At 36.1% G+C, this 12,781-nt stretch overlaps 1 long non-coding RNA gene across 1 annotated transcript; it reads right to left on the bottom strand.

Moving 5' to 3' along the window:
- Window positions 1–76: 76 nt before the first annotated feature.
- Window positions 77–6,320, bottom strand: LOC306997647. Its single transcript, XR_013797418.1, has 4 exons — window positions 6,186–6,320; window positions 5,799–5,861; window positions 327–719; window positions 77–224 (listed from the first exon to the last, which is right to left on the bottom strand). It is a non-coding gene; the product is annotated as an uncharacterized lncRNA (long non-coding RNA).
- Between the last annotated feature and the right edge of the window lie 6,461 nt (window positions 6,321–12,781).

The raw sequence follows: 12,781 nt of genomic DNA, 5'->3' as shown, positions 1-12,781 counted from the left end.
TTCTCCTTAAATTATGCCAGTTTAAGCACTTCCAGCTACCATTGTATATAATATGTCATATAAATAAACATGCCTTGCATCGAGAAAACATGAGGACTGGATTTAATGTGGAGAAAAAAGTGCAACAGAACTCATACAAATAAATACCACAAGTTTAGATGATAAAACGATTAAAACAAGAGAGGGGAAAATCAGGTCAACTCTGGATTCATCCTCCACTCCATCTGGTCAGAGAACAAGAGAGTGATAATGAGAAATTGTACCAAAACATAAAAGTTCCACAGCTATTTCACAAAGAGTTGATGCAAAATTATCCTCTTTCTTACCTGTAATATTGGAGGTAAAAAGTGGGCTGCCCAGAGTCACATTTTCAGTCCTAAAATGTACAAAAAGTCGAGTCCCATCCCCATAATACTGCTCATATCTGCTTTTGATTCTGCAGATATAATTACAGTGGAACATGCCGGTGTCGTTGAGCTCTAGTGAGGTCAGGGTAAAGCTTGAGCGTGAGTGGTTTGCTGCTTCAGAATGTCTCCGACTAAACTGAGCAAGCTTGTCGATGTGCTCATGTTTCCCATTTCTTTTATAGTACCAGTTTACTAAACAGATGGCTTGCTGAATGTCTCCATGAGTATGACAGTGTATGGTGATGTTTCCTCCGGGTGTGCTGTACACCTCACCTGGCCACTGCTTCACACTGTTTTGTGTGTGAGCCTTTCCTGTGAAAAAGAACCAGAATGGAGAAACATCCAAAATATATTTAAGACGTTTAAACTCATTTATCACATTGATTTCAATAGAATTGTCTTTTAGTATTGACCTATTGATATAAAAATGCAAGGAGAAATAAAATGTATTCCACTCATTGTTATCAACAACGTGAAGTGCATTAAACATGTCTGGCTTTTTCAAATTTGAGCTTGTGTGGGAACTTCAGAAGGGTAAAATGTCACAATGTCTGGGTGATGTTCCTTGGGTAGCCACTAGAGGTCCTCTTCCCCCACGGTGTCATTCACTCATGAACTACAATCCCCATCACCCTTGTCGGACTCATATTTGATTATTGCACTCAGCTGTTCCCACTCACCTTGTTAAGGAGTCCTTGCATTGTGTCACCCGCATCTTAGAGTCTGTCTTGGTTTGTTTATGTGTTTGTTTCTTGTTTTGGACTGATTTACATGGATTATGACCGTTTGTATGGAAGTAAAATAATGACAAATGTTTTTGAAATATAAAAGCCTGTTGAATTGCACTACTTGAAAAAAATATGCATTGCATTAACCATGCTTGCATTTTAATGCAATGTATTTTTAGGCCTTGCATTTTTATGGGCTGAAATTCAACATGGTTGTATATTTAAGCTGTGGATATTTCAATTCAAAACATTTCAAACATATTTTCATTCATAAAAAAATCAATAATCCATATTCACCTTTCATATTTCACTTCCAAAATATTCAAAAAATACAACCTATAATATTCAACGGGCAATTTTCGGGCCACTTTATTTCGCTTTACAAATTCGCTTCCACAAATTCAGTGGTTCAAATTCGACAGTAAATTCAACATTAACATCCAGGAACTGCAGGAAAAGCAGTAGATTACAGAGCATACTATCCATCTGCTGTTAGTCGACCTCACCAGCAGGGGGCGCAAGCGCGTGTTGTTGACGAAGACCAGAGCAACAGAGCAAGCCATTCATTCATTCATTCATAAACACTGATTTATAGAAATGTAAGTGTATTTGTGATTATTATGAGGGCAGTTTTATGTTTAATTCAGTGTCTTCACGGTCCCTGTGTAGCCTACATGCATCTTTCTCTACCGTGAACGAGAACAAACAAATGTACAGAACAAATGTTACATTTGAGGTAGACATATATTTCTCTTGGTTGTTTAGTTGCCTTAACTTTATATCGCGGCGATGTGCTGCAGTATTAGGGTTTCCCTCAATAATTCAGGATTGCTGGACATATTAAACGCTTAACGTAGCATAACTACAGTGATATAAAAGACCAAACTCGCACCTTATTGAGAAGGCTGTACTATGGCTACAGGCAAGCAGACTCAGAATATAAACTTAACGTGCAAGCAAAGTTTCACGCTAAGCGTTTCCCAGTTATATTTGGTTATAAAGTTGGCTTGACGTTGGGCATTCGCACATTTAGGGACCGTCTCTAAAGTTGCATACGACATTAGGCTACACACGTTTCTAACTTCAATAGCAAACTTCTATTTATGAATAAATATAAAAAATGTAAAAGGTGTGCATCATGTCTGACACCTACATGAACACTTACAGTTGTTTTTATGACTGCAAGTCATTCTCTTCCAATGCTATTGAAGTTAGAAACGGAATGTCGTATTTAACTTTAGAGACGGTCCCTAAATGTGCGAATGTCAAAGTCAAGCCAACTTTATAGCCAGTATATCACTGGGAAACGCGTAAAACTTTGTCTGTTAAGTTCATATTCTGAGTCCATCTGCTTGCCTGTAGCCATATAGTACAGCCTTCTCAATAAGGTGCGAGTTTAGTCTTTTATAATATCACTGTATTAGTCCATTAAGATATGTAAAGCGTTTTATATGTCCAGCAAGCCTGAATTATTGAGGGAAACCTGCGCAGCACATCACCGCGATATAAAGTTAAGGCAACTAAAGTTGAACAACCAAGAGAAATATGTCTACCTCAAATGTAGCATAACATCAGCATCGGGGGAATAACATTATAATCTTGTTCACGGTAGAGAAAGATGCATGTAGGCTACACAGGGAGCAGCCCTCATAATAATCACAAATACACCTACATTTCTATAAATCAGTGTTTATGAATGAATGAATGAATGGCTTGCTCTAACTGTGGCTCTGGTCTTCGTCAACAACACGCGCTTGCGCCCCCTGCTGGTGAGGTCGACTAACAGCAGATGGATAGTATGCTCTGTAATCTACTGCTTTTCCTGCAGTTCCTGGATGTCAATGTTGAATTTACTGTCGAATTTGAACCACTGAATTTGTAAAGCGAAATAAAGTGGACCGAAAATTGCCTGTTGAATATTATAGGTTGTATTTTTAAACAGTTTGAATATTTTGGAAGTGAAATATGAAAGGTGAAAATGGATTATTGAATTTTTATGAATGAAAATGTGTTTGAAATGTTTTGAATTGAAATATTCACAGCTTAAAGGGCACCTATTATGGAATTTTGAAATGTACCTTTCATGTAGTGTGTAACAAAGATCTAAGTGAACAAAAACATCCTGCAAAGTTTGAAATATGAAAGTGCACCGTATATAAAGTTATTGTCTTTCAAAAGTAAGAGTCGACTCTGAGTCATTTTTATGAATCGTTAGAAGACCGAAGCTTTTTCTCTTACTAGATGACGTCAACTTGTCAAGTTATTTGAATACGATACGCCCACTTATTGCGCTCCAAGGCCAGCAGGGAAAACTTGAAAACATCATGGCGACGAGACGCTGTGTTCTGAAGTGCGACTCAAGTGAAGTCAGCATTTGAAGTGGCTACAATTCATATATACAACTATACCACAGAAGTATAGTCCGAGCCTTGTGCTTTGTTCGCGCCATTTTGAAGACGATTGCTTTACCAACTTAAATGCAATCAAACTTGGATTCGCGAGCCGGCTGATATTGAAGGAAGGTTCAGTTCCAAGTGTATTTGCATCAGCTTCCTCCTCCGTATCACAACCTGTAAGTGTTATTAATAATTGTTGCTTTTATGTTTTATGTAGCATGCTTAATAATTATTTTGTTTGTTGAGTAAGCACCGTTTAGCTTCTAGGTCTTCAATGGCAAGTGTATTGAGATATGTGAAGTGTTTGTCATTGTTTTCGGAGTTGTCTTATAGAGTAGATTAATACCTCATAACATAACTGCATTTTTTTTTTTTTTTGTAAAAACGTTATGTTTATGCATCGGGCTAACGCAAACAAAGACTGATTGTGCTTTTACAATATGAACTCTGGGCTATGCTCGCTAACATAACATTACATTATTTATCTTATTTTTAGTTTTTTACTACAAACTACAAAGCAGTGGACTATAATCATTATTATAACACAATTTAATTGATAAAAGCATCATTGTACTCTGTGTTAAACAATAAGTATTATCTCTGTAAACACTGCTGGGTCATCTGACCAATCAACGATTAGCGTCGCGCAAAGGCGGGGTTTGGAAAAATGAGTCGTTGAACGAATCATTTGGGAGTCGGTGAGCAAATCAGGTAAAAATAAATGCATATTATACGACAACTAAAGTGTTTTTTGTCATTGCATGCATGTAAAACTGTTGTTGGGGACTCCCAAAACAACATTAGGAACATTTTAAATGTCATAATAGGTGCCCTTTAAATATACAACCATGTTGAATTTCAGCCCATAAAAATGCAAGCCCTAAAAATACAATGCATTAAAATGCAAGCATGGTTAATGCAATACATATTTTTTTCAAGTAGTGCAATTCAACAGGCTTTTATATTTCAAAAACATTTGTCATTATTTTACTTCCATACGTTTGTCTGTTTATGATTACGGATTACCCAAAATAAAGCTGCACTTGGAATTCACCCTTTCGTGTGCGCGTCGTGACATACAATTGATGAAAAGCTAACAACCAATTAAATCTGAATTTTTTTATACAAATTTAAATATTTTAAAATAAAAACAATCAAAATAAAACATATCGCACAAATCTGTTTTCACTTACTAAAAAACAATATTGGCTTGTTTACGCTATGTGGCCTATTAAAAGCAATAGTTATTTTTTTAGAAAGGACATTTTAAAATATTAAATTCAAAGAATTAGGGAGAATCATTGAATTATGAATAATTTGCTGCCATTTTGTGAATATTTAGTAATCAATAAAAAAGTAACTGTAGTCTGATTACGAGTATTTTAAAATGTAATATGATCTAAGTATTTGATTTTAATAATCTGATTATGTAATCCAGATTCAGCTCTGTATATTATATATAGAGTACCTTATTATATCCTGATTGTTAAGATTTTTTGAATGCACATTAGCTTCTTGTCGATCCACCAATTAACATTTATAACACTTTGTGTATAAGATGTGTAAAAATATAGGCCTAATGGGTCGATCTTTGCATCTTTGACTGAGCAAAAACAGCAGAATTACTGAATTAAAATACAAATTCACTCTCTGACAGTAGGTGGCACTTATACCGAACGGTCCCCAAACACTACTTTACATATTAATACTCTGCTCCACTTTGTGTTGTTCTAAATTCACTGTAAACCACGGCTTCTTATTATATGTATATTAGCATATAGTATGCCATGTGCAGCGCTCACATTTAATTAAATCATACCCTCTGGTATTTAATAATCAATCACATTAAGCAAATCCGCGATTCTTGTTTCTCCATATATTGTGTGTAATGTTGTCCATGAGAATACATTTTAATGATATAACCCAGTGGAAATGCTTGTTTTTCTAAATCAAACAATTTCAGTGAAAATGTGGTCTAAATATGAACATGATTTAACATAACATATAACTGACATTAACAAAACAATAAATGTTGCCCCATGTAGGCCTAAGTTATTAAACATAAATATAATTTGCCTACAAAATAATACATAAACATAAAAATACTTATTATATATTAAAAAATAGCACTCAGGCAATTAGCTAACATAATCATTTTGAAATAATAGGATGCATTTTGGTCCATGAATATATTTTAAGTTTAAAGCCATTAGTAGGCTACAATAGAAACACAAAGACTAAAACACAAATAAGAGTAAGTGTGTTACCTGAGGGATATAAAGCAAAGAAGACAGCGGCGAAAACAACCTCATGGAATAACATATCTCTGTCTGTAAATTTGAAAAACAGATTCATAACTTATTCAGATTCAATCTTAAAACAGATTCAATGCCATTTTCTGTTGCTTATTAGCATTACATATTTAGACCTGTCAGAAAAACCTTGGCTCTTGTTTCTTCTTATTGATGGCTTTTAACGTTACATTAAGTAGGCTACACGTAGTAAAACACATAATTTAATGTGAAGAACGTTTCCGAAGCACATTTACGACATCCTGAAATATTGAAACATGAAAACATATGATGCAAAACATGAAAGTGCTAGTTCTGTCTCTGAAAACATTTGAAATAAATTCTGAATTGTTTCAGTCTTACCTCTGAGCTTCTCACAAATCAGTAACTAATATTGTTGTTACTATCAGAACCAGAATCTATTCGCACGCCAGTCAGTAAGAGGGGCTTTCACACATATGTTACGGTCTCACTTCCTGTGCCTTAACTATATATTCAAGAAGGATGAAGGTTAAATAACAAGTTAAAGACTTTAATTAGTTTACAACTGTCATCCATTACTTTTCATGCAAAGTTTGTGTTTTGGCCAAAGCAATGTTTTGAAAAAATCCATTGCATGTTTATGCTTTCAGATATAAACAAAAATTGGGGTCTTACTTTGTTTTTCTACACAGAGGGCTGTTAGGTGCTAACAGGAAATCTATGATATGACTGTTCTGCTCCAAGACATACTTGTCACTTGTATTGTTTGTTCTGGCGCCCCCCTGTGGGAGTTCTCTAGAAAAAATAAGTGATCACATTTCACTCAGTCAGCTTCTCCTCAATCTTTGGATGCCATCCTTTGTTTTGCATTTGTAAAAGCATCATCTGTAGGTTAATTCTTCATTGCATAATGCTTGATGATACATATTTGCATATATTTGTGATAGGTTTATTCTAATCTTTGATTTAATGTAATTTTGGTGATAGCCTTTAGCTATTAGCCTAACCTTTCTTTGGTGTAGCATTCAATGTGTTGATTTCATTCTACTTTGATTCGATAACTTCACTATATGAGTCAATATCCGTGTTTATTGCTATTTTCTTTGTTATCTGATAATTACATTTAAGTAAATTGATGAAACTGATTTAATTTGGTGTATTTTCATATAAGAGTTTCAGAACTACATGAATGTTCTTTAGTCATTGTATTATTGTTCTGATTATTGTTTATTTGCTGTTATTTACAGTTTTAAATGCCGCTGCTAAATGCCGCTGCTAGCGGAGCGGTTAATGTTGGCTCTATCTACGCTGCCACCTGTCACGTTTGATCTGAGAGACGAAGACACATAAAGTAGAGTGACAATATTTATTGAAAACAAGCAAGTGCAACTTCAGGAATACTTGAAGGCTCGTGATATCACACAGGATCAGCGTCCCAGGGAATACAGGTGAAGGAGTGCTCTTTGGAAGGATAGGCAGAACCAGCTGGATCTATGGATACCTCAATGGAGTGACAGAGATCCGTGAGGGTGAAACACAGGCAGGTGTGTGAGAATCCCGGGAGAGCTACTTCAAGGGCGCTGCAGATGAGAGACAAACAAGACGTTAGGATATGGTGGAAATCAACTTCAAAGATATCTGAAATCCAGAGAACGAGTTCCTAGGACCAGTGAGCCGGGTATCGAGAGACGAGACCGGACACTGACTGAAGATTGACTGAGGCTTATGAACAGTGAGCATTAAGGTGAGTGATGATGAACAGGTGGGTGTGATTAGAATCCCGGGGATGATGAGCGGGATCAGGTGTGCTGGGTTGAAACTGATGGAGTGGTGTTATTGATGATGGGATTCGTGACATTACCATTAAGTTACCGGACTTTTGGCAGCACAATCCGCGACCGTGGTTTCAACAAATCGAGGCCCAGTTCCAGCTGAGAGGAATAACACAGGACGTTACACAGCATATGATATGCTCTGGAAGGAAGGGTTACTTATTAAGTTGAATTCATTTGGTATTGGTGGTAGAACATAAAATTGGGTTATGAACTTTTTATTTGACAGGGAAATACAAGTAAGAGTAGGCGCAGAGTACTCCCAACGCTATCTCACGACCAATTCGTACGAATTTGTACGAGTGATTAAAAGGTGGCTAATTCGTACGAATTTGTACGACCTCACTCATACGAATTTGTACGATTTGTCTAAACCCACGTGACGGTTGGGTTTAGGGGCGGGGTCAGGGGTAGGTCATTCGTATGAATTCATACGATTTTGGCAAATCGTAAAATATGTACGATTTAGCAAAAAACGTACAAATTCGTACGAGTGAGGTCGTATGAATTGGTACGAATTAGCCACCTCGTAAAATTCGTACGAATTGCCGTGAGATCGGGTTGGTACTCCAGTGTATTTAAGGTGGAAAACCCTATCTTTTTTTCCTACTATGGAAGTCAATGGGGTCCATCAACTGTCTGGTCACCAACATTCTTCAAAATATCTTCTTTTGTGTTCAACAGAAGAAAGAAACTTGAGGGTGAGTAAATGATGACAGAATTTTCATTTTTGGGTGAACTATCCCTTTAAGAAGTTGGATGTATTACAAGCTCAGGCCTTGAGAATTTGTAGTGGATCATTCAGAACATCTCTAGTATCAGCAATGCAGGTGGAAATGGGAGAAATTCCGTTAAGAATCAGGCGAGTAAAGTTAAAGCTGGCATATTGGGTTAATCTCCAGGGGCAATGCGAGTCTCATCCTACCTAGTCTTTTAATAGATTGCTGGGAACACAATGAGACAAATGTCACAAGTTTTGGGTGGATTGGTGATGCAAAGGCAGAAGTCATAGGATTAAGACAATTAGATTACAGCCCTAGTGTCACAGTCTTCCATTCCTCCCTGGCTATTCCCAACACCAAGTATAGACCTAAACACACAGCAGGAATTGAAGTATATGTCAAATAAACTTCCAGAATGCACTATAGTACAGAATCATTTTGATTTGGATTTTTCAGACTCTGTGTTTATATCCACAGATGTCTCCAAATATCCTGATACAGGGCATGCAGGTGCAGCAGTTTATATCCCAGCAAATGAGTCATATATTAAGAAAAGAATATCAGATCATGTGTCAGTGTATATAGAATTGACTGCAATATTACTGGCCCTGCAGTGGATAGAAGAGAGGGAAACAAATAATACTGTTATTGCATCTGATAGATTATCTGCATTTATGAGTATTAAATCTGGCAAATCATCATTTAGATCCAGTATCATCAATGACATATTCCTAATGTTATACATGATGGAGCTAAAGGGTTTATCCACATGCTTCCTTCGGGTTCCTGCTCATGTTGGTGTGGAGGGAAATGAGCAGGTGGATATTCCGGCCAAAGGAACACTCACAATCAAACATGTAGACCTAAAAACCTCATTAACTAAAGATAAAGCTAAGACATTTATCAGGACGTATGCACAGTCAGTTTGGCAGGAGTATTGGGACAATAGTGAAACTGGAAGGCATCTGTATAGTGTACAGAGACAGGTTGGTGCTGGGAGGATGGTGGGCTGGAAACGTATAGGGAAGAAAATTCTACTACTGTAATTCTTGTATTTTTTTCAGTTTGATGACATATAAACTTAATTGAAACTATATATTATGCAAACATATTTGGGCCTATAGCCTACATTCTTTATATATTAAAAGCTTTCGAAAATATAATATTAACACATAGCAAGTTTTTTTCAGTTGCAAGACCTTTTTAGCATTGAACATTTCCAGCGCATAATGAGTCAACAGATTTGTTTGCCTTTTTTGGTCTTTCTCAGCTGTCCATTTCGTCAAACGTTAGCATAGACTGATTCATCTTCCAAGGCGCTGTCAGATGACAATGGTCTCACATAATGCTCATTAAAAATATTAAAAATATGTTACAGACATTTAAGATTAGGTTCACTAAATAATACCATTTCATTATAAATGTTAATGAGTGCATTATAAATGAATCACTCGTCTGAGAATAGGACATACAGGTCTCAACCTTTCGTTATATAAAATAGGCAAGCACCCAACTGGGAAATGTATATATTGTAACCAACCAGAAACGGTTGAACATGTTCTCCTTCAGTGTAGGAGATATAGTATCAAGAGGGAACACCTATTTCAGTCATTACGGAAGGCAAAACATCATGATGTCTCATTATCAGGTCTCTTGGGAACAGCAGGCCATATATATTGTCATATAATTAAAGATACAATATGTAACAATTTTGTAATACAAGATCCAAAAATCACTTGGACAGTGTGATATATTTCCTGCAGTTAAGTACTTACAATATCCCAAAAGTCTCCAAAGATTTTTTTTATTTCAGAGAAATTCCAATTTTAAATAATTGTCCATCCCGGAAAAAAATGTCGCCTGTCAGTGACGCAATATCCGCTCTATCCTTGGTTTCCGCAATATCACGTGGACAAATGCGTTAGTAAAAGTTCCTCTAGCTGGGACACGAACTTATATGATGATACACTTGCCCACGACACTATAGTGATGCGATAGCCTATATCAACATTATCAATTATACAAAATTGTCGGCCGCGTCCCCGCACCCACGCATGTAATAGCCTATTATGATTTCCGTCATTATTTTATATTCTGTACAAGGTGGGCCGGCCCACATTGGCCGGCCAGTCCGTGACCGAGATTATGGCAGTGCAATTAAATACAATCGGATATCTGTTGTTAAAAAATATTAAGCCATTACTTGCAAATGTCTGTTCAAATTTAATTTTACTACGATTGGTTTGAACACGTAAAACAACACTTCATTAACTATAAACATCCTAAAACTACGCAGCATTAATCTAACAAATCATTTGACAAATAGCTGTAACAGGATAATATAGCATAACATTTCGCGTTCCTTGTAGTTAAAGGTTGTGTAGGTAAGAATTGTCTAAAGAACTTTTTTTCAAATTGGCTTAAACTGTCTTTATATACCAATACATAATTAAAATGTAAGTACTTTGAAAAAGAGAGTATAAAACTTGAGTGACTATAGTGTATTTAATCTTCAAAAAACACAGCTCATTAATTCCATTCGGGACGAAACAAGTGATTGGCATGCGCGACTGTCACTCTCCGTCGCCATGACTACCGCCGCTATTATTGGCTCTGCCCACGTGCGCGCAGTCGCGCACCCGTTTTTAGGTGGGAGTGAATGGAATTAATGAGCTGTGTTTATTGAAGATTAAATACACTAGAGCCACTCAGTTTTGTATACTCTCTATTTCAGAGTACTTGCATTTTAATTATGTATTGGTATATAAAGACAGTTTAAACAAATTTGAATTAAATTTTTATTTAGACAATTCTGACCTACCCTACCTTTAATTCATTATCATGACATAAAATTTCGCGTTCAGACGTACAGGTAATACAAAAACTAATAAATGACCTCATCCGTGATAATGATTCATTAATTCCATACGTCTCTGGATGTTGAAAACGACATCTCCCATCGTTCCACTCTCCTTCATAGCGTCATCAAGATTCGCCTTTGTTATTGTTGGAAACAGCGCCCTCTTGTGGCTCAAAATCTTACATACTGTAGCTTTAAGTTTCTTAAAGAAATTGATTTAGATAAAATAATTTAAATTTTTATTTTATATATATATATATATATATATTTTTTTTTTTATTTTTTTATTTTTTTTTATTATTATTATTTTTATTTCCTGCTTAATATCTCGTTCCACACTCCAGTCCAGTTGGTGGCGGTAATGCAGTGTTAAACTGGTTTGCCAACCGCCATAAACCCTAAAGAAGAAGGAGGATCACATGACACACAGGGAATCACATGACAAGACACAGAAACATGAGGATGACAAGAAACAAAACCCAAACCATGACAATATGACTGATATTATGTATTTTAATAAATAAAGACAACATTAATTTAATTTGTATGTTGTTTAATTAATAACGTTGAATGATGGTACAAAAACATTTTTAATGAATTAAATATGTATTAAATTACAATTAAGTTTTTAGTGTAATCTTTAATGTTTTTTTTTTTTTTTGTGGCCTGCAATGACTAGTACTTTGCAGCTAATAGATATAAAGTGAAGCACAGTCCGTAAACTATACAGTCCTACTGTATCTTTACTAGCGATATAACACCAAACATAGAACATTTATTCACAAGACCAACGCGCTAATTTTCCACAAGAAACTGACTGTCATAAAACTTTGAACTTCGTGCACAGACGTCACTGCCATTACATATAGGCTGAGGTGCCTCCAAAGTAAGCAGTTACGCTTTCTCCGATGGTAAGAGACACAGAACCTCTCATCTCCCTATAATAAGACAAATCTCTGGAGGCATGCTCCAAGCACACACTCATCTCATCCCTATTTTGTAGTAATGACACTAACGCAAACCGGAAATTTAAACTCGTGAGCAGAGCACGCGAAAGTTTCTTGTGCGCAGGCGAAAGTCTGTATATTTTGTATTTTTGCAAAGGTCCCTTCAGCGGCTCTGTATAAAACAGTTATTTCCGCGGTCGAACGATGTATTAATTCACTTCAGATTGGATTGTGTTGGTAAAAAGCACTTACCTAACACTAAAAGATGTTTCGTGCCTCTAACAAGTGCTTTCGATCTTCTTTCTGAACTGAATGGTGTGTGGAAAAAACTTGAGTTTTGCCACAGACTCATTCCAGCATCTAGAACAAAACTGAAGGCTTTTTCAAGCGTCTCCATAGGCCTACTTGAAAAAACGCGGAAAACTACTTTTAAACAGGAAATGACTAAATATTTACGTACATATTTACAGCCGGTCTATTCGCACGGGATTATTATTACCTGAGGTATTTTTTCCGGACCTTTTTACTTAAGGTAAAAGTCACCGTACTGACATTGTCCATAATGATTACTGAGTTGGCACATTTGGACGGGACTAAAATCACAGAGAAGCTATGG

This window comes from Phoxinus phoxinus (genome assembly GCF_949152265.1).
Source record: "Phoxinus phoxinus genome assembly, chromosome: 4".
NCBI classification, from domain to species: Eukaryota; Metazoa; Chordata; class Actinopteri; order Cypriniformes; family Leuciscidae; genus Phoxinus; species Phoxinus phoxinus.
The sequence above is the reverse complement of the archived record's forward strand: the minus strand, read 5'-3'. Positions and strand labels throughout refer to the sequence as shown.